The following is a 27194-nucleotide window of genomic DNA, read 5'->3' on the forward strand; positions in this document are numbered from 1 at the left end:
GCTCCTTTAGGGCCTTGGATGGAGGTGAGGGAGAAGGTGTGGGCACAGGTTTTGCAATTCCTGCAGTGGCAGGGGAAGGTGCCAGGATGGGAGTGTGGGTTGAAGGAGGGCATGGACCTGACCAGGTAGTCATGGAGGGAACGGTCTTTGCGGAAGGTGGAAAGGGGTGGGGAGGGAAATATATCCCTGATGGTGGGGTCTGTTTGGAGGTGGTGGAAATGTCAGCGGATGATTTGAATAATGCGAAGGTTGGTAGGGTGGAAGCTGATCACCGGGGCGTTCTGTCCTTGTTATAGTTGGAGGGGTGGGGTCTGAGGGCGGAGGTGCAGGATGTGGACGAGATGCGTTGGAGGGCATCTTTAACCACGTGGGAAGGGAAATTACGGTCTCTAATGAAGGAGGCCATCTGGTGTGTTCTGTGGTAGATCTGGTCCTCCTGGGAGCAGATACGGCAGAGGCGGAGGAGTTGGGAATACAGGATGACATTTTTGCAGGATGTAAGATGGGAAGAGGTGTAGTCCAGGTAGCTGTGGGAGTCGGTGGGTTTGTAAAAATTGTTGGTTTCAAGTCGGTCGTCAATAATGGAGATGGAGAGGTTTAGGAAGGGGAGGGAGTGTCAGAGATGGTCCAGGTAAATTTAAGGTCAGGGTGGACTGTGTTGGTGAAGTTGATAAATTGCTCAACCTCCTCATGGGAGCACGAGGTGGCGCCAATGCAGTCATCAATGTAGCGGAGGAAGAGGTGGGGAGTGGTGCCGGTGTAATTATGGAAAATCGACTGTTCTCCATGGCCACAAAGAGACAGGCATAGCTGGGGCCCATATGGGTGCCCATGGCTACCCCTTTGGTCTGGAGGAAGTGGGAGGATTCGAAGGAGAAATTGTTAAGGGTGAGGACCAGTTCAGCCGAACGAATGAGAGTGTCGGTGGAAGGGTACTGTTGGGGACATTCGGAGAAGAAGAAACGGAGGGCTTGGAGCCCCTGGTCATAGCGGATGAAGGTGTAGAGGGATTGGATATCCATGGTGAAGATGAGGCATTGGGGGCCGGGGAAACAGAAGTCTTGGAGGAGGTGGAGGGCATGGGTGGTGTCTCAAACATATGTGGGGAATTCCTGGAATGGGGGATAGGACAGTGTTGAGATAGGTAGAAATGAGTTCAGTGGGGCAGGAGCATGCTGAGACGATGGGTCAGCCAGGGTGGTCAGGCTTGTGGATCTTGGGAAGGAGGTAGAACCAGGCAGTGCAGGGTTGCCAGACTATAAGGTTGGAAGCTGTGGGTGGGAGATTTCCTGAGATAATGAGGTTCTATGTCGTCTGGGAGATGATGGTTTGGTGACGGGGGTGGGGGTCGAGGGGGTGGGGGTGGGGGTGGGGGTCGAGGGGGTGGTAGGAAGAGGTGTCCTCGAGTTGGCATTTGGCTTCAGCGGTGTAGAGGTCAGTGCGCCACACTACCACTGCGCCCCCTTTATCTGCTGGCTTGATGGTGAGGTCGGGATTGGAGCAGAGGGATTGGAGGGCTGCATGTTGTGAGGGTGAGAGGTTGGAGGAGGGGAGGGGGGAGGGGGGGTAGACAGGTTAAGGCGGTTAATGTCCCGGCGGCAGTTGGAAATGAAGAGGTCGAAAGCGGGTAATAGGCCTTTGCGAGGTGTCCAGGTGGATGCATGTGTGTTCAAGGTGGGCGAAGGGGTCCTCGGAAGATGGAAGGGAGTCCTGATTGTGAAAATAAGCTCGGAGGCAGAGGCGGCGGAAGAAGTATTCGACATCACGGCGTGTATTAAATTCATTGATGCGTGGATGGAGGGGGATGAAGGTGAGTCCTTTGCTGATGACTGATCATTCGTGCTCAGTGAGTTTCTGGTCAATGGACAGTGGGGTGTTTAGTGACAGTAACACTGTTGAATATCATGGGGCAGTGGGCAGATTATCTCTTTTGGGGATGAGTCATTGTTTGGCATTGGCATGGCATTCATGTTACTTGTCACTCATCAGCCCATTGGATATTGTTAAGATCTTGTTGCATTTCAAACTGAACTGCTTCAGTTTATGAGGAGTTGTGAATCGTGCTGAACATTGTGCAATTATTGCGAATATATCCACCTCTGACCTTATGATGGAGGATGGTCATTGATGAAGATGGTTGAGCCTAAGACACTACCCTATGAATTCCTGAAGAGACGTACTGGAACTGTGATGACTGACCTCCAACAACCACAGCCATCTCTCTATGTGCCAGGTATCCCTGAACAATTCAGATACACAACAATATTTCAAAACTAATTGAAGGAATACATATGAGACACCTCTCTTCTGGGAGTCTCCAGTGCAAGTTTTTCTGTTCCAGAAACAATTTGATAAGTGTTGACTGTCATTAACCTTGTTGATCTTGGCCACACGCAGTGCCCCCATCCATTCTCCCCACCACCCACAGCTCCCACTGTCCATTCCCCCCGCCAACAACAGCATCCCTTGACCATTCTCTCTCCATCCCCAGCTTCTTGTCCATTCTCCCTCTATACTTCAAACAACCTGTCCATTCTCTCTCATGCAACCCTCTGCACCCCTGTCATTTCATTCCTCACCCTGTTGCTGTCCTGTCCGTCTGCCCCCATCTATTCTCTCTTACCACACCCTCTGTCCCATTTCCATTCTTCCAGGCCTCCACCATCTCCTCTCTATCCATTCTCTCTCTCACTCCCCCCACCATCTGCCACTCCCTGCATCATTCTCTCTCCCCTGTTGTGGGGAAAAACACCAGGCTCGGAGTCAGAATTGAGGTTCAATGACAGAGTTTATTGCACAAGGAAATACCGGGGCTCCGGGGAGAGAAAGACCCCAACAGCACAGTGTCAGCTGCGAGTCTTCTCTCGACCCGGAGCACACGTCAAGAAACTTTTATACATCTTGTGATACAATCGGTCAGGAATGAGATTATTGTCTTTGTAATATGATTTGTTTATGGTAATCATTGTAGAATTGTTGATAGTTTCGATACAGTCTTTGTCAGTTCCAGCACAGCCTTTGTTAATTTCCGCACAGTCGTTGTCAGTTTCAGTGCAGACATTGTCCATTTCAATGTCTGCATGGAAATCCATTGTTGTAGTAATGGGCGCTAATTGCTCTTCCTGAGAAGGGGGATTCCTGCAGCCCTGGCTATTAGCATTTGGTATTGAGTCTGTATCAAGCTGTTAGCACTTCTATAAGAGGTGTTGGCTGGACCCAGACACTTCGGCGGGCAGTGTTCATTACTCATGTGTATTGTCTCCCCCACCCGCCTTAAACTAATCAACTGGGTTGTGAGTCCATTGTGCTGGTATTCTGGTGGCCCCAGGCAGTGTCTGTATCAGCTCTGCGGTTTCTCTCCGTATTGTGATCCAGCGGCCATCTCGTGTGTCAAGTTGGTCAACTGATGGCTCAGTGGCCATCTTGTGTATCCGTGTGCATAGTGTCACCCTGCCCTGTGCCATTTCCCACTTCTTCACCACGCTCACTTTCTTTCCCCCGCCCAGTCTATCAACCCCACTTATTCTCTCTCTCTGTACCCCCTAGTCTCTCTACCCCCACCCTCTGCCCCCGTCCATTTTCTCTCTCTCTGTCCCCCATCCACTCGGTCTCTTTTCTCCCCAGCCCCCACCACACCCGTCCTTTCTTGAGCCTCGAACCAGCTTTGACCGCTGTATCAAGCCCTTCAAAGGACAGAGAGAGAAAAAATAGATGGTGATGACTCTGCTTGGGAGTCGGGAGGGGTGAGAAATGGCTGATCTTCAAAATTGAGAATACCTAAAATGATATATTCAGAAACATTGTTAAAGTCAGAAAGCATGTTCAAGTTTTTAAAAGAGCTGCTGAAATCTTTCTGAAACTTTCACTGAAATAAGCACAGTCAGGCCACAGCTCAGGACAGGCTGGAAGGGGTGGATGGCCTAGTCCTAGTCTTGTGAAGTTGGTTCCGACTATCTAGAAATAGCGTCACAGAGCACAGAAACATACCCTTCGGTCTATACCAACCAGATATTCTAAATTAATCTAATGACCAATTTTCCAGTATTTCGCCCCTTATCCCTCTGAATCTGTCCTATTCATATCTCCATCCAGATGCATTTTAAATATTATCATTATACTAGCCTCCACCACTTCCTCTGACAGCTCATTCCATACACGCACCACCCTCTGTGCAAACAGGTTGGCCCTCAGAAATCTTTTCCCTCTCACCCGAAACCCATGTACTCCAGTTCTGGTCTCGCCCCCCAACCTGGGGAAAAGACATACAAAAGTTGAGTAGCCAGACAGAATGCAAAAGCAATACAATGTTGAATCACAGTGAAAAACAAATTGTGCCTATACCCCTTTTTTCCTATTGGCATTTGGACTCTTAAAATCTGACAGGAACACCAGCATCCCCAGTGAACATAGTACGCATGTTTTCCAGTGTCAGCACCACAGTGCGCATGCCCAGCATTGTCAGCAAAATTCAGGGCATGCTCATCGCTTTCCGCAAAAAATGGCGCGCGACCTTCCTTTGATGGTCCAATAGGGAACCCTGGAGGACTAGAACGAAATTGGTCCTCCTGCCAATCAGAGCCACTGCATTGTCTGAATGCTGAAGTTAGACCATGAGTTTCTGAAGCTGCTACTCCTGCACATCTCTTTCTGAATCAACATTGAACTTCACCCAGACTGCAAATTCCTTCCTTTGTGTAAGATCTGTGAGTACGGCACTCTCTTTTCTCGCCCCCTTTGCCATTTCTATTTCTTTCCGGAGTTCAATTGTTGACTTGCATCAACTGAAAGGAAGGGAGTGATCCCAGGGAGGGGACGGACGATGGAAACGTGTTCCAGGTCTGTGTCTCAATTGGCAAAATAGACAGACAGGAGGCTGGAAGAACACAGCAAACAAGGCAGTATCAGGAAGTGGAAAAGTCGATGTTTCGGGTGCAAGCCTTCTTCAGGACTGGGGGTGGGTGCTGGGGCTGGGGGTGGGTGCTGGGGCAGGGGCAGGGGCAGGGGCTGGGGCTAAAGTGGGGATAGGTGAAGAGAGGGAGAGGGTATGGCCTGGTTAGTCAAATGGGGGAACAAATCAGGTTGGTGGCAGGAAGGAGTGGAAATGAGGGGCATGGGTCTGAGAAGGGAGTCGGGGGTGTAAAGGCAGGTTATTTGAAATTGGAGAACTCAATGTTGAGTCCTGCAGGCTGTAGGCTGCCCGGGGGGGGGGGGGGGGGGGGGGGGGGGGGGGAGATGGGATGTTGTTCCCCCAATTTGCAGTTTGGTTCGTTGTGGTAATAGAGGAAGCCTAAGATGTTCTTGTCAGGAAGGGACTGGGAAGGGGAATTAAAACGGGAGGTCCGGACAACCTCTGCAGACCTGGCTGTGACGCTCGGTGAACTGTTTCCACAGTTTACGCTCGGTCTCCCCGATGTAGAGAAGACCACAATTTACAAACACGTGGCAAATGCAGTATCTCAATGTGAAGTTATAGCCATTGCTGTGAAACAAAAAGCAGAAAGGAGATGTATTGTTTAAATGGTGATATATTGGGATGTGGAGAAAGTCAGAACTACAGATGCTGGAGATTAGAGTCAAAGTTTGGGGCTGGAAAAAGGACCAGGAGACTCGACATTTTGGTTCCGAGCACTTCATCAGGAATGATGTGTGGATGTGCAAAGGGGCCTCAGCATCCTTCTACACCATTCACTGCCAGTTGAGTTCAGAAGTGGGGATATCTTCCTGCAGTTAGGGGTCATTGAAAATATTCAAGGCTGAGTTCATGTGAATTTTGAACAACAAAGAAGTGGATGTTTCTGGGGGAAGGCAAGAAAATGGTTTTAAGACCAATATAGAACTGTTGTAAAGTTATACAGCATAGAAACAGACCCTTCAGTCCAACTAATCCATGCTGAATATATTCACAAACTAAACTAGTCCCACCTGCCTGTGTTTGGCCCATATCCCTCTGAACCTTTCCTATTCATGTACTTATCCAAATGCCTTTTAAACGTTGTTACTGTACCTGCATCCACCACCGTGTCTGGACATTCATTCCACACACAAACCACTCACAGTGTTTAAAACAAAAAGGTGCCCCTCCTGCCTTTTTAAAGTCTTTCTCCTCTCACCTTCAAATTTGCTGCCTAATCTTCATACCCCCACCTGAGGGAAAGGATACCCAGCGGTCACCTCATCTCTGTCCCTTGTGATTTTATAAACCTGTCAGGTCACCTCCAAACCTCCTGTGATCCAGTGAACAAGTCCCAACCTATTCATCTCGATGGTTGTGAATCTGCTGATAATCTGTTGAATGTTGGTGCTGGCTTGAAAGACCAAATGGCCTATTCCTGCTTCCAATTCTCTCACACTGTGTCCAGGACAGCAAGAGAACATAAGACATCGGAGCAGAAATTGGACCATTCAAGGTCTGCTCTGCCGTTAAATCATGGCTGATAGGTTCCTCAGCTACATTTGCCCACTTTGTCTCTGTAACCCTCCATTGTCTTGATACTCAAGAACGTCTCTATCGCAGTCTTAAATATCCTCAGTGACCTGGCCTTCACAGCCTTCTGTGGCAGTGAATTCCATAGATTCACCACTCTCTGGCTGAAGACGTTTCTCCTTACCTCCATTCTGAAAGGTCTTTCCTTTACTCTAAGGCTGTGCCCACTGGTTCTAGTCCCTCCAACCAATGGAAACACCTTCCCAACTTCCACTCTGTCCAGGCTGTTCAGTATTCTTTGTTTCAATCAGAATGCCCCCGAGTGTGGGCCTGTTAATCAGCATGGCCCAGACCCTTTAGGATGAGGTACAGCAGGGATTACGTTGAGCAAACTGAGAATGTCTGGGGTGGAGATTTTCAACTTCAAGGGAATAAGAGAGGAAAGAGAGTTCACTATGAATGAGAATCGATCAGGTGGGCTGATGGGCCAAGGTGTGGCAGTTTAGTTTAGAGAAATGTGTGGTTTGCATTTTGGTCAAGCAATCCAGGCAGGACTGACACAGTTAAGGAGGATGTTGCAGAATAAAGAGACCTTGGAGTGCAGGTTCATAGTTCCTTGAATCACTGGTAGACAGGATAGTGAAGGAGGCATTTGGTAGGCTTTCCTTTATTGGTCAGAGCAGAGAGTACAGGAATTTGGAGGTCACGTTGGAGCTGTGTAGGACATTGGTTAGTCCACGTTTGGAAGACTACATTCATTTCTGGTCTCCCTGTTATAGGAAAGATGTTGTGAAACTTTGAAAGGGGTTGGAAAAGATTTAAAAGGCTGCTGTCAGAGTTGGAGGGTTCGAGTAACAGGGAGAAGCTGAAATGGCTGGGGATATTTTCCCTAGAGCATTGGAGGCTGAGGGGTGACCTTATAGACTTTCGTAAGGGGAATGGATAGGGTGAATACCCAAGTTACTTTCGCCAAAGTAGAAAAGTCCAAGACTAGAAAGTATATGTTTGAGGTGAGGGGGAATTTTAAAAGGCATTTGGATGGGTACATGAAAAGGAAGGGTTTTGAGGGGTATGAGCCACATGCGGGCAAATTGGATTAGGTTGATTTAGGATATTTGTTTGGCTGGACAACTTGGACCAAAGGGTCTGTCTCCATGCTGCATGACTCTAATCTTCTTTGGTGAAAGCAGAAGTGTGATTGTGAAGGCTACAGTTTCAGAACAGCTTTCAAAGATTTTTTGCCCTTAATGGGAGCAGAAGACGTTACAATGAAATTTTGCATTTGTGAGACAGCAACCGAGTGAGTGGGTACATCTGAGGTTTTGGTGGAAAGTGGAATATCATTGCAACTTTACCCTATCTAGTCATTTCTGCTGGTGACTGAAACCAGGCTCAAGATTAGGAGGAGTAAATTGAAGACAGAGAGGAGGAGGAACTGCTTTTCCTGGAGAGTAGTGAATCTTTGGAATTCACTGTCCAAGGAATTAAGGCTAGTTGGGACAATGAAGGGAGGGGAGGACCAGAGACAATGGATAGATCAGCTGTGATCTTAATTAATGGCGGAGCGGCTGGGCGGGCCAAATGGCCTACTCCTGCTTCTATTACTCTGAAACTGTGACCCTGCATTTCCCATGGCTAACCCACCTAACGTGCACGTCCCTGGACATTATGGCCAATCCAAATCAAGACTGGTGAGTAATGTAGTGATGTGGAAAATGAACATCAGAGAACAATTGAAAGGGACAAGGAGAGTAAATATACCAGCAATCAAAACTGGATTCTAAAGATCACAAAAATTGATCCTAAAAATGGTGTGTCTGAATGTGTGCTGCATTGTGACAAAAGTGAATGAATTGACTACACACATTGAAGAGAATAATTGCGATCTGACACTCCCTACAGAGACATGGCTTCAGGATGACAAGGATTGGATCCTGAATATTGAGGGTGTCCTCAAATGGGAAGCTAGGTAAAGGTGGAGGGTTGGCACTGCTAATCAAAGCACTGATCACAGGGTAGTCTGGTGTCAGCTCAGATTTCAGGTCCTGATTTCTCTGTCCTCTGTTCTCTTCTACACCTTCCGGAACAATAAACCATTCAGTCAATCAAGCCCCAACCCACAATCTCCCAGCCTGTCAACCATCCAGGCACAGTGTAGTCACAGCAGGGAATCAAACAAGAAAAATGAAACCAAATTTGAAATAAATAGGTGCTTGTGTTTAATGTTTGTTCATTAGGAAGTAAACCAGAAATGGGGATCTCCCAGGATTCTTATACTGCCCTACTTGAGGAATTCTCTTTCCCCTTATATCTAACTATTAGTACCCAGCTATGATTTACAACAATGCTTACCCCAACAGAAGGCATATAGTCTCAAATAGACAGAGACATACAGGATGGAAATAGACATTTTCTCTCTCTCATGTGCGTGCACACACACACATTCACTCCCGTGGACTTGTTTGTGTATGTTTGCAGAATTATATTTGCAGAGCTGGGCTAAAATGTCACTTTTTGTTATAAAACTTTAAGTTCTCTTGAGAAGGTGCCTTACAGGTAGTTCTGGGATTTGTATGTTAATGATACCTGCAACCCATTCGAAAAGATGAAAGACTTCACAATCCAGGTTTGTTTAACAGGTCATTTCAGTGGCAGGACACTGTTGTGTTTTTCCATAAATTCTATGTCTTATGACCTTATTCTCCACAACCACCTAATGAAGGAGCAGCGCTCCAAATGCTAGTGCTTCCAAACAAACCTGTTGGTCTACAAACTGGTGTTGTGTGATTTTTAACTTTATCCATTTTAGGGGGTGATTTCCTATACTAAATTATCTATAGTGTGTAGGGATGTGCAGGTTAGGGTGGATTGGCAGTTCTAAATTACCCATAGTGCCCAGGGATGTGCAGGTTAGGGTGGATTGGCAGTTCTAAATTACCCATAGTGCCCAGGGATGTGCAGGTTAGGTGTATTAGTCAGGAGGATTAATATTGAGCAATGGTTGAGGGTGAGTTACCCTTTGGAGGGTGGGTGTGGACTCATTGGGCCGAGTGGCCTGCTTCCACACTTGGGATTCCCTGAAGGGAAGGAATTCCTGCAAACTGCAGGGCATCACAATGTGGAAGTGGCCCTGTCAGTTTCAGAGTGAAACTCCCTCCCTCTGGACAACTGTTCATCTTGGGAAGGAGAGGATGGGGGGGAATCTGTTCACTTGTAGCAGCTGGAGTGAATCCAGTGAGGGAGCAGACTCTGCAAACTCTCAATTACTTGGGCCAGGAGGGACGGAAGGATGGGGTGGGGCTGTTTTCCCCAGAGTCTGAAGGGTGACATTACAGACTTTTTATAGAATCCTGAGGGGTATGGATAGGGTCAATACTCAAGGTCTTTTCCTTTGGATGGGGGAAGTCCAGAATGAGAGGGTAATAGGTTTCGGGTGAGGGCGGTGGAGTGGGGGGAGGCATGGGGGGATGTAAAAGAGATTTCAGGGGCAAATTTCTTTTTATGGAGAGGGTGGCGCAGCTATGGAATGTGCTGCCAGAGGAGGTGGTGGGGTCTAGTACAATTTCAACAGTTAAAAAGCATGTGGATAGGCGTATGAATACGAAGGGTTCAGTGGATCGGGGCCAAGTGACGGTACATGCGACTGGAGTCATAGAGATGTACAGCATGAAACAGACCCTTCAGTCCAACTTGTTCTTGCCGAACAGATAGCCAACCCAATTTAGTCCAGGTGCCAGTCCATATTGGGGCCAAGTCTTGGCAAATATGACTAGATTAATTTACGATACCTGGTCAGCTCAGACAAGTTGGGCCAAAAGGCCTGTTTCTGTGCTGTATGACTAATTGTCTTCGGTGAAAGCAGAAGTGTGGTTGTGAAGACTGGACTTTCAGAGCAGCTTTCAAAGATGTTTTGCTCTGACTGGGAGCAGAAGAGTTTCACTGAGCTGTGTCGGTGTTAATGCCTTGATGTCTCAATTTGCTCCCACTTTCCTGGGGACGTTAACCATGTTGTTCCACAAATAGCTGCTTTGCAGGTTATCCCATGAATTGACACACTTGTATTTGCTTCCCAGAATCAGACCTGCTCACTGTCAACTGTATCCCAGTGTTGTGGAGTTATCCAAAATGCAGAGAGATGTCAGTCTTGACGTTTTTGCTTTTCTGCCCCTGTAAGAATCAGCACCTTCAGGGGAATTAGTTAGAGCGGAGCGAGAACAGGTGGGGTGGGGGGGGGAAGAGAGTGGGATTGTGCTTTCAATTTTGTGGAATAACAAAAGAAAAGAATATTCCACAGAAAGTAGAATTCCTCGTTCAGAATTTCTACCCTGCACTGACAATGATGGCTTTTGTAATCTCTTTTTACAGAGTATTTGAAGATCTGGTGACGGAAGTTTCAAAATGAACAGATGAAGGGCTTATGCCTGAAACTCTCCTGCTCCTCAGATGCTGCTTGACCTGCTGTACTTTTCCAGCGCCACACTTTTCGAATCTCACTCACCAGCGTCTGCAGTCCTCACTTTGACGTCAATGTCTGACAGTCACTCAGTCCATCGGGACCACAACAATTTTCAAGTATGATTCTATGAGAAAGAGCAAAGTTTTTTGGTTCCTGTCTCAGTACGTTTTCAGCATCAGTGGGACTGGATGAGAGACCCTACCATTGCAGTGCACTGAGTGTGTAGCCTGAAGCAGTTATGCGGTCTGGGAAGAGGAATTCACGGTGGGGAGAGCCTCCGCACATGTTAGTGTGCAGCTGAAGCTTCGGCCATGGAGAAACCCGAGGAATCCCGCCCCGAGGAGAAACCATGGAAATGTGGCGACTGCGGAAAAGGCTTCCGTTTCCCATCTGCCCTGGAGATTCATCGGCTCAGCCACACTGGGGAGTGGCCGTTCCCCTGCCCTGTCTGCGGGAAGGGCTTCAGCGATTCCACTAACCTCCAGATCCACCAGCGTGTCCACACAAAGGAGAGGCCCTTCAGCTGCCCTGAGTGCGGGAAGGCCTTCAGCAATTCCTCCCACTTGGTGAGGCACCAGCGAGTCCACACGGGGGAGAGGCCGTTCACCTGCTCTCAGTGCGGGAAGGGCTTCATCTGCTCCTACCACATGCTGAGGCACCAGCGGGTCCACACGGGAGAGAGGCCGTTCACCTGCTCTCAGTGCGGGAAGGGCTTCACTTGCTCCTCCCACCTGCGGAGCCACCAGCGTGTCCACACCGGGGAGAGGCCCTTCAGCTGCACCGAGTGCGGGAAGGCCTTCAGGAATTACACTAGCCTGCTGAGGCACCGGTAGCTCCACACGGGGGAGAGGCCATTCCCATGCCACGAGTGCGGGAAGGCCTTCAGCAATTCCTCTGACCTGCTGAGGCACCGGCGGATCCACACAGGGGAGAGGCCCTTCAGCTGCACCGATTGCGGGAAGGCCTTCACCCGCTCCTCCCACCTGCGGAGCCACCAGCAGGTTCACGTGTCTTCGCAGGGGGATTGAAGGAATGACAGCCGAGTGCCATTATCAACTGGACTAACAACCCATTTCCGGGGATCCTGGGTTCGATTCCCACCATGACAGATGGTGCAATCAGAATTTGGTCATAAATCTGGAGTTCAGAATCTAACAATGAAACTATTTTTGGTGGGATGGGGGTGGAAGAAAACTTCCATCTGATTCACTCAGTTCTTTTTTTAGGGAAGGAAACTGTCATCGTGGGAGAAGAGTCACTCAGTCGTCCCAGCTGCATCCTTTACCCGATCTGGCCTACATGTGACTCCAGACCCACAGCAGTGTGGTTGACTCTACACTGCCCATCCAACGAACTTGGATACAGGATACGGGTTGAAATTGCTGAGTGAGGCAATACATCCCCCGGGTTAAGGCTGTACCAAGGAAACAATTACAAAGGGATAACTTGGTGGTGACCAATAATGAAGAAAGTGAGGAGGTGCAGGGGATGTGTGCACTTTGACCTTGAGCTGTTTTTTAAAAAATGCTACTTTTTCTATGCCTTTCTGCTGGGAGATTCTGAAGCTGTAACAAAGTTGGGTCATAATAAAGATTACCTGAACTTCACACCGAGCTCAGACTCTCATTGAGAGCTTTGAACTGCAACAGGTTTTTGTTTTAAAACTGTTCATTTCTTACAAGTCAAAGTGAGAACTGCTGATGCTGGAGATCAGAATCAAGATGAGAGTGGCGCTGGTAAAGCACAGCAGGTCAGGCAGCGTCCGAGGAGCAGGAAAATCGACATTTCGGGCAAGGTTGATTTTCCTGCTCCTTGGATGCTGCCTGACCTGCTGTGCTAATTTCTGACAGCTTCCTGGACGATGTTTCCAATGTTGTGTATTGGTTCCAGCAGTCACTGAGTAGCCAGTATTGTTAGAAATTGTAAATTTTTCAGGAGTGCAGGTACTGCATCATCCCATTGTCATTATACAGTTTCCTGGTAGCACTGGGAGGTGTGGGCTGTGTCCACTGGAAACGATGTGGAGCTGCCGGTGTTGGACTGGGGTGGATAAAGTTAAAAATCTCAGAACACCAGGTTATAGTCCAACTGGTTTATTTGGAAGCACGAGCTTTCGGAGCGCTGCTTGGGATGTTTGTGGAACAGGATCATCAGATAGAACCACCCGATGAAGGAGCAGCGCTCCGAAAGCTAATGCTTGCAAATGAGCCTGTTGGAGTATCACCTGGTATTGTGTGAATTTTAACTTTGCACACCCCAGTCCAACACCGACAACTCCAAACCGGGTACATAGTTCTTTGAAAGTTGCATAATTGGGAGACAGGGTGGTGAAAGTGACGTTCAGCACACTTGCCTTCATTGTTCGCACCGTTCAGTGTAGGAGTTGGGACATCATGTTGAGGTTGTACAGGATATTGGTGAGACCACTTTTAGAGTGCTGAGACACTTCTGGTCGCCCTATTAACGACCACAGGTTGACAGGTTACTTTATTTCGATTTATAAAATCATGGGTGGTGCAGGAAAGGTAAATATCACAGGGGGGAAATGGTGAATCTGCCCTTTTTTACTTAAATTCTAAAATGTCCAAATACCATCAGTGACAGCAGCGTCGCCAGAGAGAATAATGCTCATGCTCCTCGCTGCACGCAACACACGCTTCGCGACTTCCTTTTGGTGGGCCACTCAGAAGCCCTGGAAGACCGGAAGCGGACTGTCCTCCTGCCAATCAGAGCCTTCCTGTGGTCTGAATGCAGAAGTTGGAACACTAGCTTCGGAAGCTGCTGCTGCTCTCCCTGAATGAAGATCGAGTTTGCTCCAGGCTGCAACCTCCTTACTCCGCCGGTACGCCACTCTCTTTATCAACTCCTTTTTCATTTTTTTCATGCTGGGCTTCAATTTTTGACTTGCAGCAACCGAACAGAAAAGGAAATTAATCCACGGAGTAGACAGAATCAGGAAAAGGTTTTCATAAACAGAAAGTGGTTCATGTATGGAATGAATGTCCCGAGGAAGTCGTCGATGCACGTTTCGATGCAACCTTTAAAAGACATTTGGATAAGTACATGAATAGGGAAGGTGCGGAGGGATATGGGGCAAACACCAGCAAGTGGCACTAGTTTAGGTTGAGAACATAGCACGGAATACTTCGACTGAAGGGTCAGTTTCTGTGCTGTCTGACTGTAACTGTTCTGTTGTGGTCTGAAAATCATTTTCTTGCCTTCCACTTTAAACGTTGTTACTATACTTGCATCCAACACGTAAACCACTCAAACAAAGCCACCTCATGTACACAACATAAAAATCTACACTTTGATGTTCAAAAATCAGATGAACTCAGCCTTGAATATATTCAATGACCCCCCTAACTGCAGGAGGACATCCCCACTTCTAATATATCACTTGCCTTGCTGATTGCTTGCTGCACCTGTCTGACAACTGGCATTGACTGGTGTAGAAGGACGCTGAGGCCCCTTTGTCCATCCACACATCATTCCTGATGAAGGGCTCATGCCTGAAATGTCAACTCTCCCGCTCCTCAGATGCTGCCTGTCCTGCCGTGCTTTTCTAGCACCACACTCTTAGACTCTGATTCCAGCATCTGCAGGTCTCACTTTCTGTACATCGGATGCTGAGGGTTAACCTTTATAAGGGTCAGTGAGTCAATACCCAAGGTTTTTTCACCAGGATAGGAGAGTCCAGAACTAAAATGCATAGCTTTTAGGTGAGTGGGGAAAGGGACATGAGGGGCAACCTTTTCACACAGAGTGGTACATTTATAGAACTGTCAGAAGAAGTGGTGGAGGCTGGAACAAGTGCAACGTTTAAAACCCATCTTGATGTGTAAATGAATAGGAAAAGTATGGAGGGATATGGGCCATGTGTAGACAATTGAGACAAGATTAGTTTAGGATATCTGGTCGACACTGACGAGCTGGGCTGAAGGGTCTTTTTCTGTGCTGTAATACTCAAATCAACTTCAGTGAATGCAGAAGCATGGTTGGACTTTCAGAGCAGCTTTCCAAGATGTTTTGCCCTTACTGGGAGCAAAAGAGGTTATAATGAAGTCTTTCGTTTATGAGACAGCAACTGAGTAAGGGAGTACATCTGAGATTTTGGTGCACAGTGGAAATTCATTGCACTGTGGGGATGAAGCCATACCCTATCCAATCATTTCTGCTAGTGAATGAGACAAGGCCTCAAGGTGAGGGGGAGTAGGTTTAGGACAGTGATGAGGAAGAACTGTTTTTCCCAGAGAGTAGTCAATCTACGGAATTTTACCCACCTAACCCACACATCCCTGGACACTGTGGGCAATTTAGCACGGCCAATCCAAATCAAGGCCGGTGAGTAATGTAGTGATGTGGAAAATGAACATCAGAGAACATAGAAAGGGACAAGGAGAGTAAATATACCAGCAATCAAAACTAGATTCTAAAGATCACAAAAATTTTAACTAAAAATTGTGTGTCTGAATGTGTGCTGCATTGTAACAAAATTGACTGCACACATTGAAGAGAATAATTATGATCTGAGACTCCTGACAGAGGCATGGCTTCAGGATGACAAGGATTAGATCCTGAACAGAGAGACATTAGTTAAATGGGAAGCAAGGTAAAGTTAAAGGTAGAGGGTTGGCACTGCTAATCAAAGCACTGATCACAGGGTGGTCTGGTGTCAGCTTGGGTTTCAGGCCCTGATTTCTCTGTCCTCTGTTGATCGCCCTGTTCCCACAGACTAAGATGTCGATCTGTTCTCAGCTCTTAAAGAAGTAAACCAGAAACAGGGGTCTCCCAGGAATCTTACACTGCCCTACTTGAGGAATTCTGTCACCCTTACATCTATTAGTACCCAGCTATGATTTACAATAACATTTACACCAACAGAAATAAAGCATCTGTTATCAAATAGGCATAGAGCACAGAAATAGACTTTTTCTCCATCTCATGCACACATGAGATAGATCATCCACGGGGGTGAGTTTGTATTTGCAGCATGACGTTTGCAAATACATTCTACTTTGCTCAAAGACTGCACAATCTGCAGGCAGTCAATACATGTAATATTTTGTAAATTCCACTTTGACAATAGATAATGGGCCCACTACTTTTTGTCATTTATATAAATGATTTGGATGTGAGCATAAGTGGTATAGTTAGTAAGTTTGCTGATGACACCAAAATTGGAGATGTAGTGGACAGCGAAGGAGGTTACCTCAGATTACAATGGGATCTTGATCAGATAGGCCAATGGGCTGAGAAGCGGCAAATGGAGTTTAATTTAGATAAATGTGAGGTGCTGCATTTTGGGAAAGCAAATCTTAGCAGGACTTGTACACTTAATGGTAAGGTCGCAGGGAGTGTTGCTGAACAAAGAGGTCTTGGAGTGCAGGTTCATAGCTCCTTGAAAATGCAGTCACAGGTCAATAGGAAGCATTTGGAAAAGCTTTCCTTTATTGGTCAGAGTATTGAGTACAGGAGTTAGGAGGTCAGGTTGCGGTTTACTGGACATTGGTTCGGTCGGTGTGGAGTTTTTGGGCCGAGTGGCCTGCTTCCATACTGTGGGGATTCTCTGAAGAGGAATGGACTTTTGCAAACTGTGCAAGGCAAAGCAGGCATGTTGCGAGGGCCTGCTGCTGGCCTTGCCCCGCCTCTTGCTCCTTCCCCCTCTTGCCCACCCCTTGTTGGCGTCACAATGGCCCTGTGAATTTCAGAGTGAAGGTTGCTCCCTCTGGGCAACTCTTCATCCTGGGAGGGAGAGAGAGGGGGAAGGGTGGGGCGATGTCTGTTCACTTGATGCAATTGGAGTGAATTCAGGGAGGGAGCAGACTCTGCAAACTCAGGTATGTGTCTTAATTACTCGGCTGAGGAGGGATGGAAGGATAAAGGAGGTGGAGTAGATCTTTTCTATTTTTACTTTGTCTTTTCTTTTCTACCCTGGTCTGAAAGTGTTGACTTTTATAATCTCTTTTTACAGAGTATTTGAAAATCTGAAGACAGAAGTTTCTAGATTAACAGATGAAGGGCTGAGGACTGAAATGTCGACTCTCCTGCTCCTCGGATGCTGCCTGACCTGTTGCGTTTCTTCAGCGCTGCACATTTCAACACTGACTCTCCAATGGCTGCAGTCCTCACTTTGACGTCTGACTGTCACTCAATCCATCGGGACAGCAATGATTTTGGACTATGATTCTGTGAAAAGTAGGAAAGCTTTTTGGTTCAGTCTGACTGTTTTCAGCATCAGTGGGACTGAATGAAGACCCTACTGTTGCAGTGCACTGTGTGTGGAGCCTGAAACAGTTATACGGACTGGACAGAGGAATTCACGGCGTGGAGGGGCTCTATACGTGTTCGTGTGCAGCAGAAGCTTCAGCCATGGAAAAACCAGAGGAATCCCACCCCGTGGAGAAAAGATGGAAGTATGTCGACTGCGGGAAAGGCTTCCGTGTCCCATCTGCCCTGGAGACTCATTGGCGCAGTCAAACCAGGGAGAGGCCATTCTCCGACCTCAGGTGCAGGAAGAGCTTCAGCACTTCATCCCCTCTGCTGGCCCACCAGCAGGTCCACACGGGGAAAGAGGCCCTTCAGCTGCCCCGAGTGCGGGAAGGGCTTTACCCAGTCCTCCCACCTGCGGAAGCACCAGCGAGTTCACGTGCCACTGCAGGGGAATTGAAGGAGCGACGGCTCAGTGCCATAATCAACTGGACTATCAACCCAGTTTCGGGGACTCCCGGGTTTGAATCCTGCTGTGGCAGATGGCGGAATTGGAATACGGTCAGAAATCTGGAGTTCGGAATCTATCGTTGAAACCATTTTCAGGGGATGGAGGGAGGTGTGGTGTTGGGAGAAAACCCCCATCCGATTCACTAACACCCTTTTTAGTGAAGGAAACTGCCGTTGGAGGAAAAAGAATCACTCAGTCATCCCAACTGCATCCTTTACCCAGTCTGGCCTACGTGTGACTCCAGACACGCAGCAGTGTGGTTGACTCTACACTGCCCCAGAACAGGCAAATGCACGGAGAGAAGCTTACTTGGAGACATGATATGGGTTCAAATTGCTGAGTGAGGCAGTATTTCCTATGGGTTATGGTTGTACCAAGGATCCAATTCCAAAGGATTCCTGCTGCACTTTTCCAGCAATACACTTTCAGCTCTGATCTCCAGCATCTGCAGTCCTCACTTTCTCCTCCAATTACAAAAGGGACAACTCTGTACTGACCAATAGTTAAGGAAGTGAGGTGGCGGGTGGGACGGGGCAGGAGTGTATGCGCTTTGATCTTGAGCTGTTTAAAAACAAAATCAACTACTCTTTCTCTGCCTTTTTGCTGGGGGGGGGATCTGAAGCTGTAACAAACTTGGGTCACAATAAAGGTTACCTGAACATACTGCCAGGCTCAGACTCTCATTGAAAGCTTTGCGCTCCAAGTGTCAGTGGTTTTAAAGCTGCTCATTTCTTGCAGCCTCCTGCATTGAGTTTCCAATGTCGTGTATCAGATGGAGCAGTGAATTACTAGCTAATATTGTTAGAAATTGTAAATTTTTCAGGGGTGCAGGCACTGCATCGATTCATCGGCAGATTATTGGAGGACGGCGAGGTGTGGGATGTGTTCACTAGAAACGAGGTGGTGGAGGTGCTGGTGTTGGACTAAGTTTAAAAATCACAACACTGGGTTATAATTCAACAGGTTAATTTGGAATCACTACTTCATCGGGTAGCTGTGGTGCAGGATCATAAGACACAGTTTATAGTAAAAGGTCACAGTGTCATGCAACTGATTTGATATATTTATCAAATGTACATTGCTGTTAAGTCTTTGATCTTTTAGAATGGGTTGCAGGTTTTAGTTCATTAATGCGTACATCCCAGAGCTACTATTAAGTCATATTCTAGAGATCATTAAAGGTTTTTTTTTGAAACTGGTGAAATCTCAGCCCAGACAATGCATGAAAGGTGTGTCAGTATCCCAATCTTAAATCAGACTGGTTCTTTTTCCAAACTAGGAATTTATAAAATATTACATGGATTGACTACCTGCATGTTGTGCGCTTTTTCTGCAAAATTGAATATATCTGCAAATTCAAATTCACCCCATCGTTATATGTGTGTGTGTATGAGAGAGAGTGCATGTGTGATGGAGGGGAAGCCTGTGAGAGGGTAAGTGTGTTGGGGCGGTGTATGTCTGAGAGAGAGAGTGTGTGTGTGTATGAGAGGGGTATAGATAAAAGTGAGGGGTTGCATTTTCCTAAAATAAGGAAGGGTAGGGCTTGTACAGAGGGATATGGGGTGGGGTTCAGGTACATACTTCATTGAAAGTTGCAGCACTGGTTGGAAGGGTGCTTCAGAAGGCATTCAGCACACTTACCATTTGTTCACACCCCATTGAATAAAGGAGCGAGGACATCACGTTGAAGTTGTACAGGATGTTGGTGAGGCCACTTGTATAGAATTGAGAACGCTTCTGGTGGCCCTGTAATAGGAAGAATACTATTACAGAGGGTTCAGTAAAGATTTACCAGGATATTACCAAGACTGGAGGGTTTGAGTTATAAGGAGAGGCTGAGACTCTTTTCACTGGAGCACAGGAGGTTGAGGGGTGACCTCATTTGAGATTTATAAAATGAGGGTTATAGGGAAGATGAACATCAAAAATAACGAGGAGCGTGCGCGGTTATGCCAAGTGACGAAGGGAGAAATTGTGGCAATTGGACACTTTAAATCCATCAGGAATAGCATCTCCATATAGCATAGTGCGCATGTCAGGTGAGGTGCCAGAAGACTGGAGGTTGGCTAACATAGTGCCACTGTTGAAGAAGGGTATTAAGGACAAGCCAGGGTACTATAGACCAGTGAGCCTGATGTCGATGGTGGGCACGTTGTTGGAGCGAATCCTGAGGGACAGGATGTACATGTATTTGAAACGGTAAGGACTGATTAGGGATAGTCAATGTGGCTTTGTGCGTGGGAAATCATGTCTCACAAACTTGCTTGAGTTTTTTGAGGAAGGCAGAGCAGTAGATGTGATCTATACGGACTTCAGTAAGGCGTTCAACAAGGTTCCCCATGGGAGAGTAATTAGCAAGGTTAGATCTCACGGAATACAGAGAGAACTAGCCATTTGGATACAGAACTGGCTGAAAAGGTAGAAGACAGAGGGTGGTGGTGGAGGTTTGTTTTTCAGACTGGAGGATCTCCACTGTGACCAGTGGAGTGCCAGAAGGATCGGTGCTGGGTCCTCTACTTTTTGTCATTTACATAAATGATTTGGATGCGAGTATAAGAGGTACAGTTAGTAGGTTTGCAAATGACACCAAAATTGGAGGTGTAGTGGACAGCGAAGGGGGTTACCTCAGATTACAACAGGATCTTGACCAGATGGGCCAATGAGTAGAGAAGTGGTAAATGCAGTTTAATTCAGAAAAATGTGAGGTGCTGTGTTTTGGGAAAGCAAACCTTAGCAGGATCTTATACACATAATGATAAGGTCCTAGGGAGTGTTGCTGAACAAAGACACCTTGGAGTGCAGGTTCATAGCTCCTTGGAAGTGGAGTCGCTGGTAGATAAGATAGTGAAGGCGGCATTTGGTATGCTTTCTTTTATTGGTCAGAGTATTGAGTACAGGAGTTGGGAGGTCATGTGGCGGCTGTACAGGTCATTGGTTAGGCCACTGTTGGAATATTGCGTGCAATTCTGGTCTCCTTTCTATTGGAAACCTGTTGTGAAACTTGACAGGGTTCAGAAAAATTTACAAGGATGTTGCTAGGGTTAGAGGATTTGCAGTAGAGGGAGAGGCTGAACAGGCTGGGCTGTTTTCCCTGGAGTGTCAGAGGCTGAGGGGTGACATTAGAGAGGTTTACAAAATTATGAGGGGCATGGATAAGTTAAATAGACAAAGTCTTTTCCCTTGGGTTGGGAGTCCAGAACTAGAGGGCATAGGTATAGGATGAGAGGGGAAAGACGTAAAATAGACCTATGGGGCAAGGTTTTCACACAGAGGTGGTACATGTATGGAACGAGCTGCCAGATGAAGTGGTGAAGGCTGGTACAATTGCAACATTTAAGAGGCATTTGGATGGGTATATGAATAGGAAAGGTTTGGAGGGATATGGGCCGGGTGTTGAGGGGTGGGACTAGATTGGGTTGGGATATCTGGTCAGCATGGACGAGTTGGACCGAAGGGTCTGTTTCCATGCCGTACATCTCTATTACTCTATGCTGGTTCAGCAAAAGCCGCACATGCTCTTCGCTGACTGCAGAAACAGCGTGAACCCTTCTTCAAATGGACCAATGAGAAGTCAGACAAGGAGCCTGGTCCTCCTGCCAATCAGAGCCCTCGCTATTTTCTGAATGCAGAAGGTGGATCATGAGCTTCTGAAGCTGCTGCTGCTCCTCCTCCTCTCCGAATGAAGATCAAGCTTGACCTCAGACTGCAACTTCCTTCCTCTATCCACCATCTGAGAGTACGGCACTCTCTTTTCTCAACCTCTTTTCCATTTCATTTTTTTCATTCTGGGGTTAAATTGTTGACTTGCAGCAAATGAAAAGAAAGCGAGTGAATCCAGGGAGGGGACAGAGTCGGGAAACATTGGTCCAGGTCTGTATCTCAATTGGCAAATGCAGTCCCACAGTGTGAAGTTATAGTCTCGGTTATGAAAAAGTAACTGCCGAAAGGAGGTGTGTTGTTTAAATGGTGATATATTGGGATGTGGAGAAAGTCAGGACTGCAGATCCTGGAGATCAGAGTTGAAAAGTGTGGCACTGGAAAAGCACAGGAGGTCAGACAGCATCCAAGGAACAGGAGAATCGACGTTTCAGGCATGAGCCTTGTATCAGGAATGATGTGTGGATGTAAAAAGTGGCCTCAGCATCCTTCCACACCAGTCACCGCCAGTTGTCAGACGGATGCAGCAAGTAATCAGCAAGGCAAGAGGTGTATTAGTGAGAGGAATTGAGTTTAGAAGTCTTCCTGCAGTTAGGGGGTCATTGAATCTATTCAAGGCTGAGTTCATCTGATTTTAGAACAACAAAGAAGTGGATGTTTCTGGGGGAAGGCAAGTAAAATGATTTTAAGACCAGTACAGAACAGTTACAGAGTCATACAGCACAGAAACAGAGCCTTCAGCCCAACTAGCCCATGCTGACTATATTCACAAACTAAACTAGTCCCACCTGCCTGTGCTTGGCCCATATTCCTCTGAACCTTTCCTATTCATGTACTTATCCAAATGTCTTTTAAATGTTGTTACTCAACCTGCATCCACCATTTCCTCTGGACATTCATTCCACACACAAACCACTCTTAAAAAAGAAGGTGCTCCTCATGTGTTTTTAAATCTTTCTCCTCTCACCTTAATTTGCTCTCTAGTCTTGAAATGACACATGCCATTCACCTTATCTTTGCCCCTCAGTTTTGTTAACCTCTATAAAGAGAACAAAGAACCTTACAGCACAGGAACAGGCCTTTCAGCCCTCCAAGGCTATGCTGATCGAGATCCTCTATCTAAACCTGCCGCCTATTTTCTAAGGATCTGTATCCCTCTGCTCCCTGCCCATTCATGTATCTGTCTAGATACATCTTAAATGACACTATCGATCCCACCCCTACTGCCTCCGCTGGCGATGCATTCGAGGCGCCCACCACCCTCTGTGTGAAGAATTTTCCATGTATATCTCCCTCAAACCTTTCCCCTCTTACTTTGAACTCGTGACCCCTCTGGGTGAAAGAAAATTCTTCCTATCCACCCCTATTTACAACCCTCATGGTTTTATAGGCCTCAATCAAGTACCCCCTCCCCCCCAACCTCCTCCTCTTCCCAACTCTCCAATCTGTATTCTGCTGTATCGTCTGACAGTCCCCTTCACTATCTGATAGTCCATCAATCTGAATGTCATCTGCAAACTTGCTAATGAGGCACCTGATACCTTCACCTTTCAACCTCCTGTGCTCCAGTGAAAAAAGTCCCAGCCTACCCTTCAATAGGTGTGAATTCTGTCTGTGTCCCAACGTCAAGTCAGCCTGACATTTTTGATAGAAAAGCTCTGCATTTAAATTACGTACTTGAGAAAGTTACTTGAAACAGGTTCTGGGATTAACATACCAAAGAACAGAACCCAATTCTAAAAGTTGGAAGATTTAATTTAAATTGTTTAATGTATCACATCTCCATGACACTGGACTCCTTTAGTCTAATCATGATCTTATTCTCCACAACCACCTGATTAAGGAGCAGCACTTGGCAGCACCGCTGTCTCACAGTGAGGAGACCCAGATTCAATTCCCGCCTCGAGCAACTGTCAATGTGTGTTTTGCACATTCTCCCCGTGTCTGTGTGGGTTTCCTCCGAGTGCTCCGGTTTCCTCCCACTGTCCAAAGATGTGCAGGTTAGGTGAACTGACCATGCTAAATTGCCCGTAGTGTTAGGTGCAAGGGTAAATGTAGGGGAATGGGTCCGGGTGGGTTGCTGGGAGGGTCGGTGTGGACTTGTTGGGCTGAAGGGCCTGTTCCACACTAAGTCATAAAATCTAAAATAAATCTAATCACTCCGAAAGCTAGTGCTTCCAAACAAACCACGTTATGGCAGCAGCGGGAGGTGTGGGCTATATTCACTAAAAACAATGAAGCAGTTAGGTAACACACTGGAGAGTGAAGGGTGTATAACATGACCTCCCAACTCCTGAACTCAATGCTCTGAGCAATAAAGGAAAGCAAACTAAACGCCTTCTTCACTATTGTGTCCACCAGAGACTCCACTTTCAAGGAACTATGAACCTGCACTCCAAGGTCTCTTTATTCTGCAACACTTCCCTTAACTGTGTCAGTCCTGCCTGGATTGCTTGACCAAAATGTAAACCTCTGATTTCTCTAAATTAAACTCCAATTGACTCTCTTTGGCTCATCAGCCGATCCCGTAAATTCTAATTTATAGTGAACTCTTTCCTCTCTTATTCCCTGGAAGCTGAAAATCTCCATCCCACACTCTCTCCCTCCATTTTCACTTTACTGAAAGCGGAAGAACGGGATTGAGAAACTGATCAGCCACGATTGAATGGAATGAGCAGACCTGATGGGCTGAATGGCCTAATTTCTGCTCCTACGTCTTGTGTGGTCTGTTGCTGTACTGGACACTGAGAATTGGGACTAGCATTGAACAGATCATGACTGGATATGGATCTACCTTCATCTGGGCAGAAAGGCTGGGACTTTTTCACTGGACCATAGGAAGTGGAGAGGTAACCTTATCGAGGTTTATAAAATCACAAGGGGAGAGATGAGGAGAACAGTGGGTGTCCTTCCCCTAGGGTGGGGGTTTCAAGATTAGGGAACAAATTTTTGACGGTGAGAGAGGAGAAAGAGATTTTCAAAAAAAAGGTCGATGGGCACAATTTTTTTAGACAGAGTGGTTCACGTGTGGACTGAATGTCTAGAAGAAGTGGTGGATGCAGGTACAGTAACAACGTTTAAAAGACATTTGGATAAGTTCATGAATAGGAAAGGTTTGGAGGGATATGGGCCAAACACTGGCAGGTGGGACTGGTTTAGTTTGAGAACACAGTCAGTATGGACTAGTTGGACTGAAGGGTCTGTTTCTGTGCTTGTGCTGTATGGCTCTGTAACTCGGTCCTATACTAGTCTTATAACCATTTTCTTGCCTTCCCCATAAACATCCATAAAAGGCCAAGTGGACTTCCCAGTCTCAACCCATTTTAAAGCCCTTTCCCACTCCCTTTCTGACATAACCATCTTTGGCTTCCTCCATTACCACAACAAACCAAACCACAAATTGGAGAAACAAAACCTCATCTTCCGTCCGAGCAGTCCACAGCCCGGAGAACTCAACACTGAGTTGTTCAGTTTCAAATAACCCCCCTTTCCATCACAAACTCCCTTCCCAGGCCCTCCCCCTCCTTTCTAACTCCTCCCTGACACCAACTAGATTCCTTCCTCCCATTCACCAACCAGGTCGTACCCTCTACCTGTCTCCACCTATCCCCACTTCATCACCCTGCTCCCAGTACACCCTTGTTCCACAGTTCTCCCTATACCCACCCCCAGTCCTGAACAAGGGGTGCACCAGATACCTCGACTTCTCCACCTCCTGATACTGCCTGGCTTGCTGCGTTCTTCCAATCTCCTGCCTATCTATTTTGCCAATTGAGACAAAGGCCGAGACTAACTTTTCCAGAGTCTGTCCCATCGCTGGATTTACTCCCATTCCTTTCAGTTGCTCCAAGTCAACACTGGTACCCTAGAATGAAACATAAATGGAAAAGGGGGTGAGAAAAGAGTGCCGTACTCACAGATGTTGGACAAAGGAAGGAAGTTGCAGTCTGAGGTGAAGCTCAATCTTCATTGAGAGAGAGGAGGAGCAGGAGCTTCAGAACCTCATGGCCCAACGTCCGCATTCACCAATAGGGGAGCTCCAAATGGCAGGAGGACAAGTCTCCTTCCGGTCCACCAGTGCTCCTTATTTGTCCATCAAAAGTAGGTTTTGCCCCTTTTCTGCCGACAGCGAGGAACATGCCCAATGTTTTGGTGACACCGGTACCCTGCTTGTTGACATTGAGGAGTTTACACAATATGCTCTGTGTCGATGCTGGTGTTTTTGACAGATCTTAAATGTCCATCGGAGAACAAAAACAGTAGAGCCATAATTATTTTCCCCATGTGGCTTGATATTTTATTGCTTTTGCATTTGTGTGGCTGCTCAATGTTTTTATGTCTTTTTCGCAGTGTTGGGGAAGAGATTCACAATTAGAGGGCATAGGTTTAGGGTAAGAGCAGAAAGATATAAAAGGTACCTAAGGGGAAACGTGATGCATGTATGGAATGAGCTGCCAGAGAAAGTAGTGGAAGCCGGTATAATTACAGCATTTAAAAGGCATCTGGATGGGTATATGAATAGGAAGGGTTTAGAGGGATATGAGCCAAGTGCTGACAAATGCGACTAGATTAATTTAGGATATTTGGTTGGCATGGACAGGTTGGACCGAATGGGTCTGTTTCCGTACTGTACATCTCTATGACTAAGTATATTTTTCCAAATAACACCCAGTTAAAAATCACAACACCAGGTTATAGTCCAACAGGTTAAATCACCTGATGGAGTGTCGCTCTGAAAGCTAGTGTGCTTCCAATTAAACCTGTTGGACTATAACCTGGTGTTGTGATTTTTAACTGGGTGTTTTAAACTTTGTACACCCCAGTCCAACACCAGCATCTCCAAATCATAACTATACCCATATTAACAAGGTTTAGTACAACACACACTTGACCAACCATTCTCAACAGGTCCTGCCCCTTCAATGACTGAGGAACATACACATGCTGGTGCATAATCTCCTTCACTAGTATTTACTCACTACCCTCAGCAATTGCACAAGTAACAGCAAAGAGCAAACAGCACAAGGATTAAACAAACAGTGAAGGGTAAACAGCACAAGGATTAAACAAACAGTGAGGGGGTAAACAGCACAAGGATTAAACAAACAGTGAGGGGGTAAACAGCACAAGCCCCAGTAAAAGCAGATGGAAAGTGAGTGTAAAATGTCACTATGACAGGACAGGCCCCACATTCCTTCCCCTCCGTCCCCCCCCCCAACCTGCCTCACCTTTCACCTCCCGGGCCCAGTACCTTCCAGGTGGCCCCAGAGTTGACACAAGGGCCGCCCCACGACCAGTAGAACTCCACCACCCAGGCGGCCGACGAATTCCCAAACAGGCCCTTAACCCCATCCGCCTCCAGAATGGTCACCGGCTCCTACCTGCTGTACAGCCGGGCGGTGTGGCCGTGACACAGCAGCTGCACCAGGAAGGCGGCGGTGCCCAGTGACATACAAAAGTTGAGTAGCCAGACAGAATGCAAAAGCAATACAATGTCGAATCACAGCGAAAAATAAATTGTGCCTATACCCCTTTTTTCCTATTGGCATTTGGACTCTTAAAATCTGACAGGAACACCAGCATCCCCAGTGAACATAGTACGCATGTTTTCCAGTGTCAGCACCACAGTGCGCATGCCCACCATTGTCAGCAAAATTCAGGGCACGCTCATCGCTTTCTGCAAAAAATGGCGCGCGACCTTCCTTTGATGGCCCAATGGGGAACCCTGGAGGACCAGAACGAAATTGGTCCTCCTGCCAATCAGAGCCACTGCATTGTCTGAGAGGGAGAGGGTATGGCCTGATTAGTCAATTGGGGGAACAAATCAGGTTGGCGGCAGGAAGGAGTGGAAATGAGGGGCATGGGTCTGAGAAGGGAGTCGGGGGTGTAAAGGCAGGTTATTTGAAATTGGAGAACTCAATGTTGAGTCCTGCAGG

The 27194-nt window shown here is 47.0% G+C and overlaps 1 long non-coding RNA gene across 1 annotated transcript; it reads right to left on the reverse strand.

The window, feature by feature from the left end:
* Positions 1–8619: 8619 nt before the first annotated feature.
* Positions 8620–27194, reverse strand: LOC140460271 (uncharacterized). Its single transcript, XR_011953942.1, has 2 exons — positions 26487–27194; positions 8620–13918 (listed from the first exon to the last, which is right to left on the reverse strand). It is a non-coding gene; the product is annotated as an uncharacterized lncRNA (long non-coding RNA).

This window comes from Chiloscyllium punctatum, chromosome 36 (genome assembly GCF_047496795.1).
Source record: "Chiloscyllium punctatum isolate Juve2018m chromosome 36, sChiPun1.3, whole genome shotgun sequence".
NCBI lineage: Eukaryota > Metazoa > Chordata > Chondrichthyes > Orectolobiformes > Hemiscylliidae > Chiloscyllium > Chiloscyllium punctatum.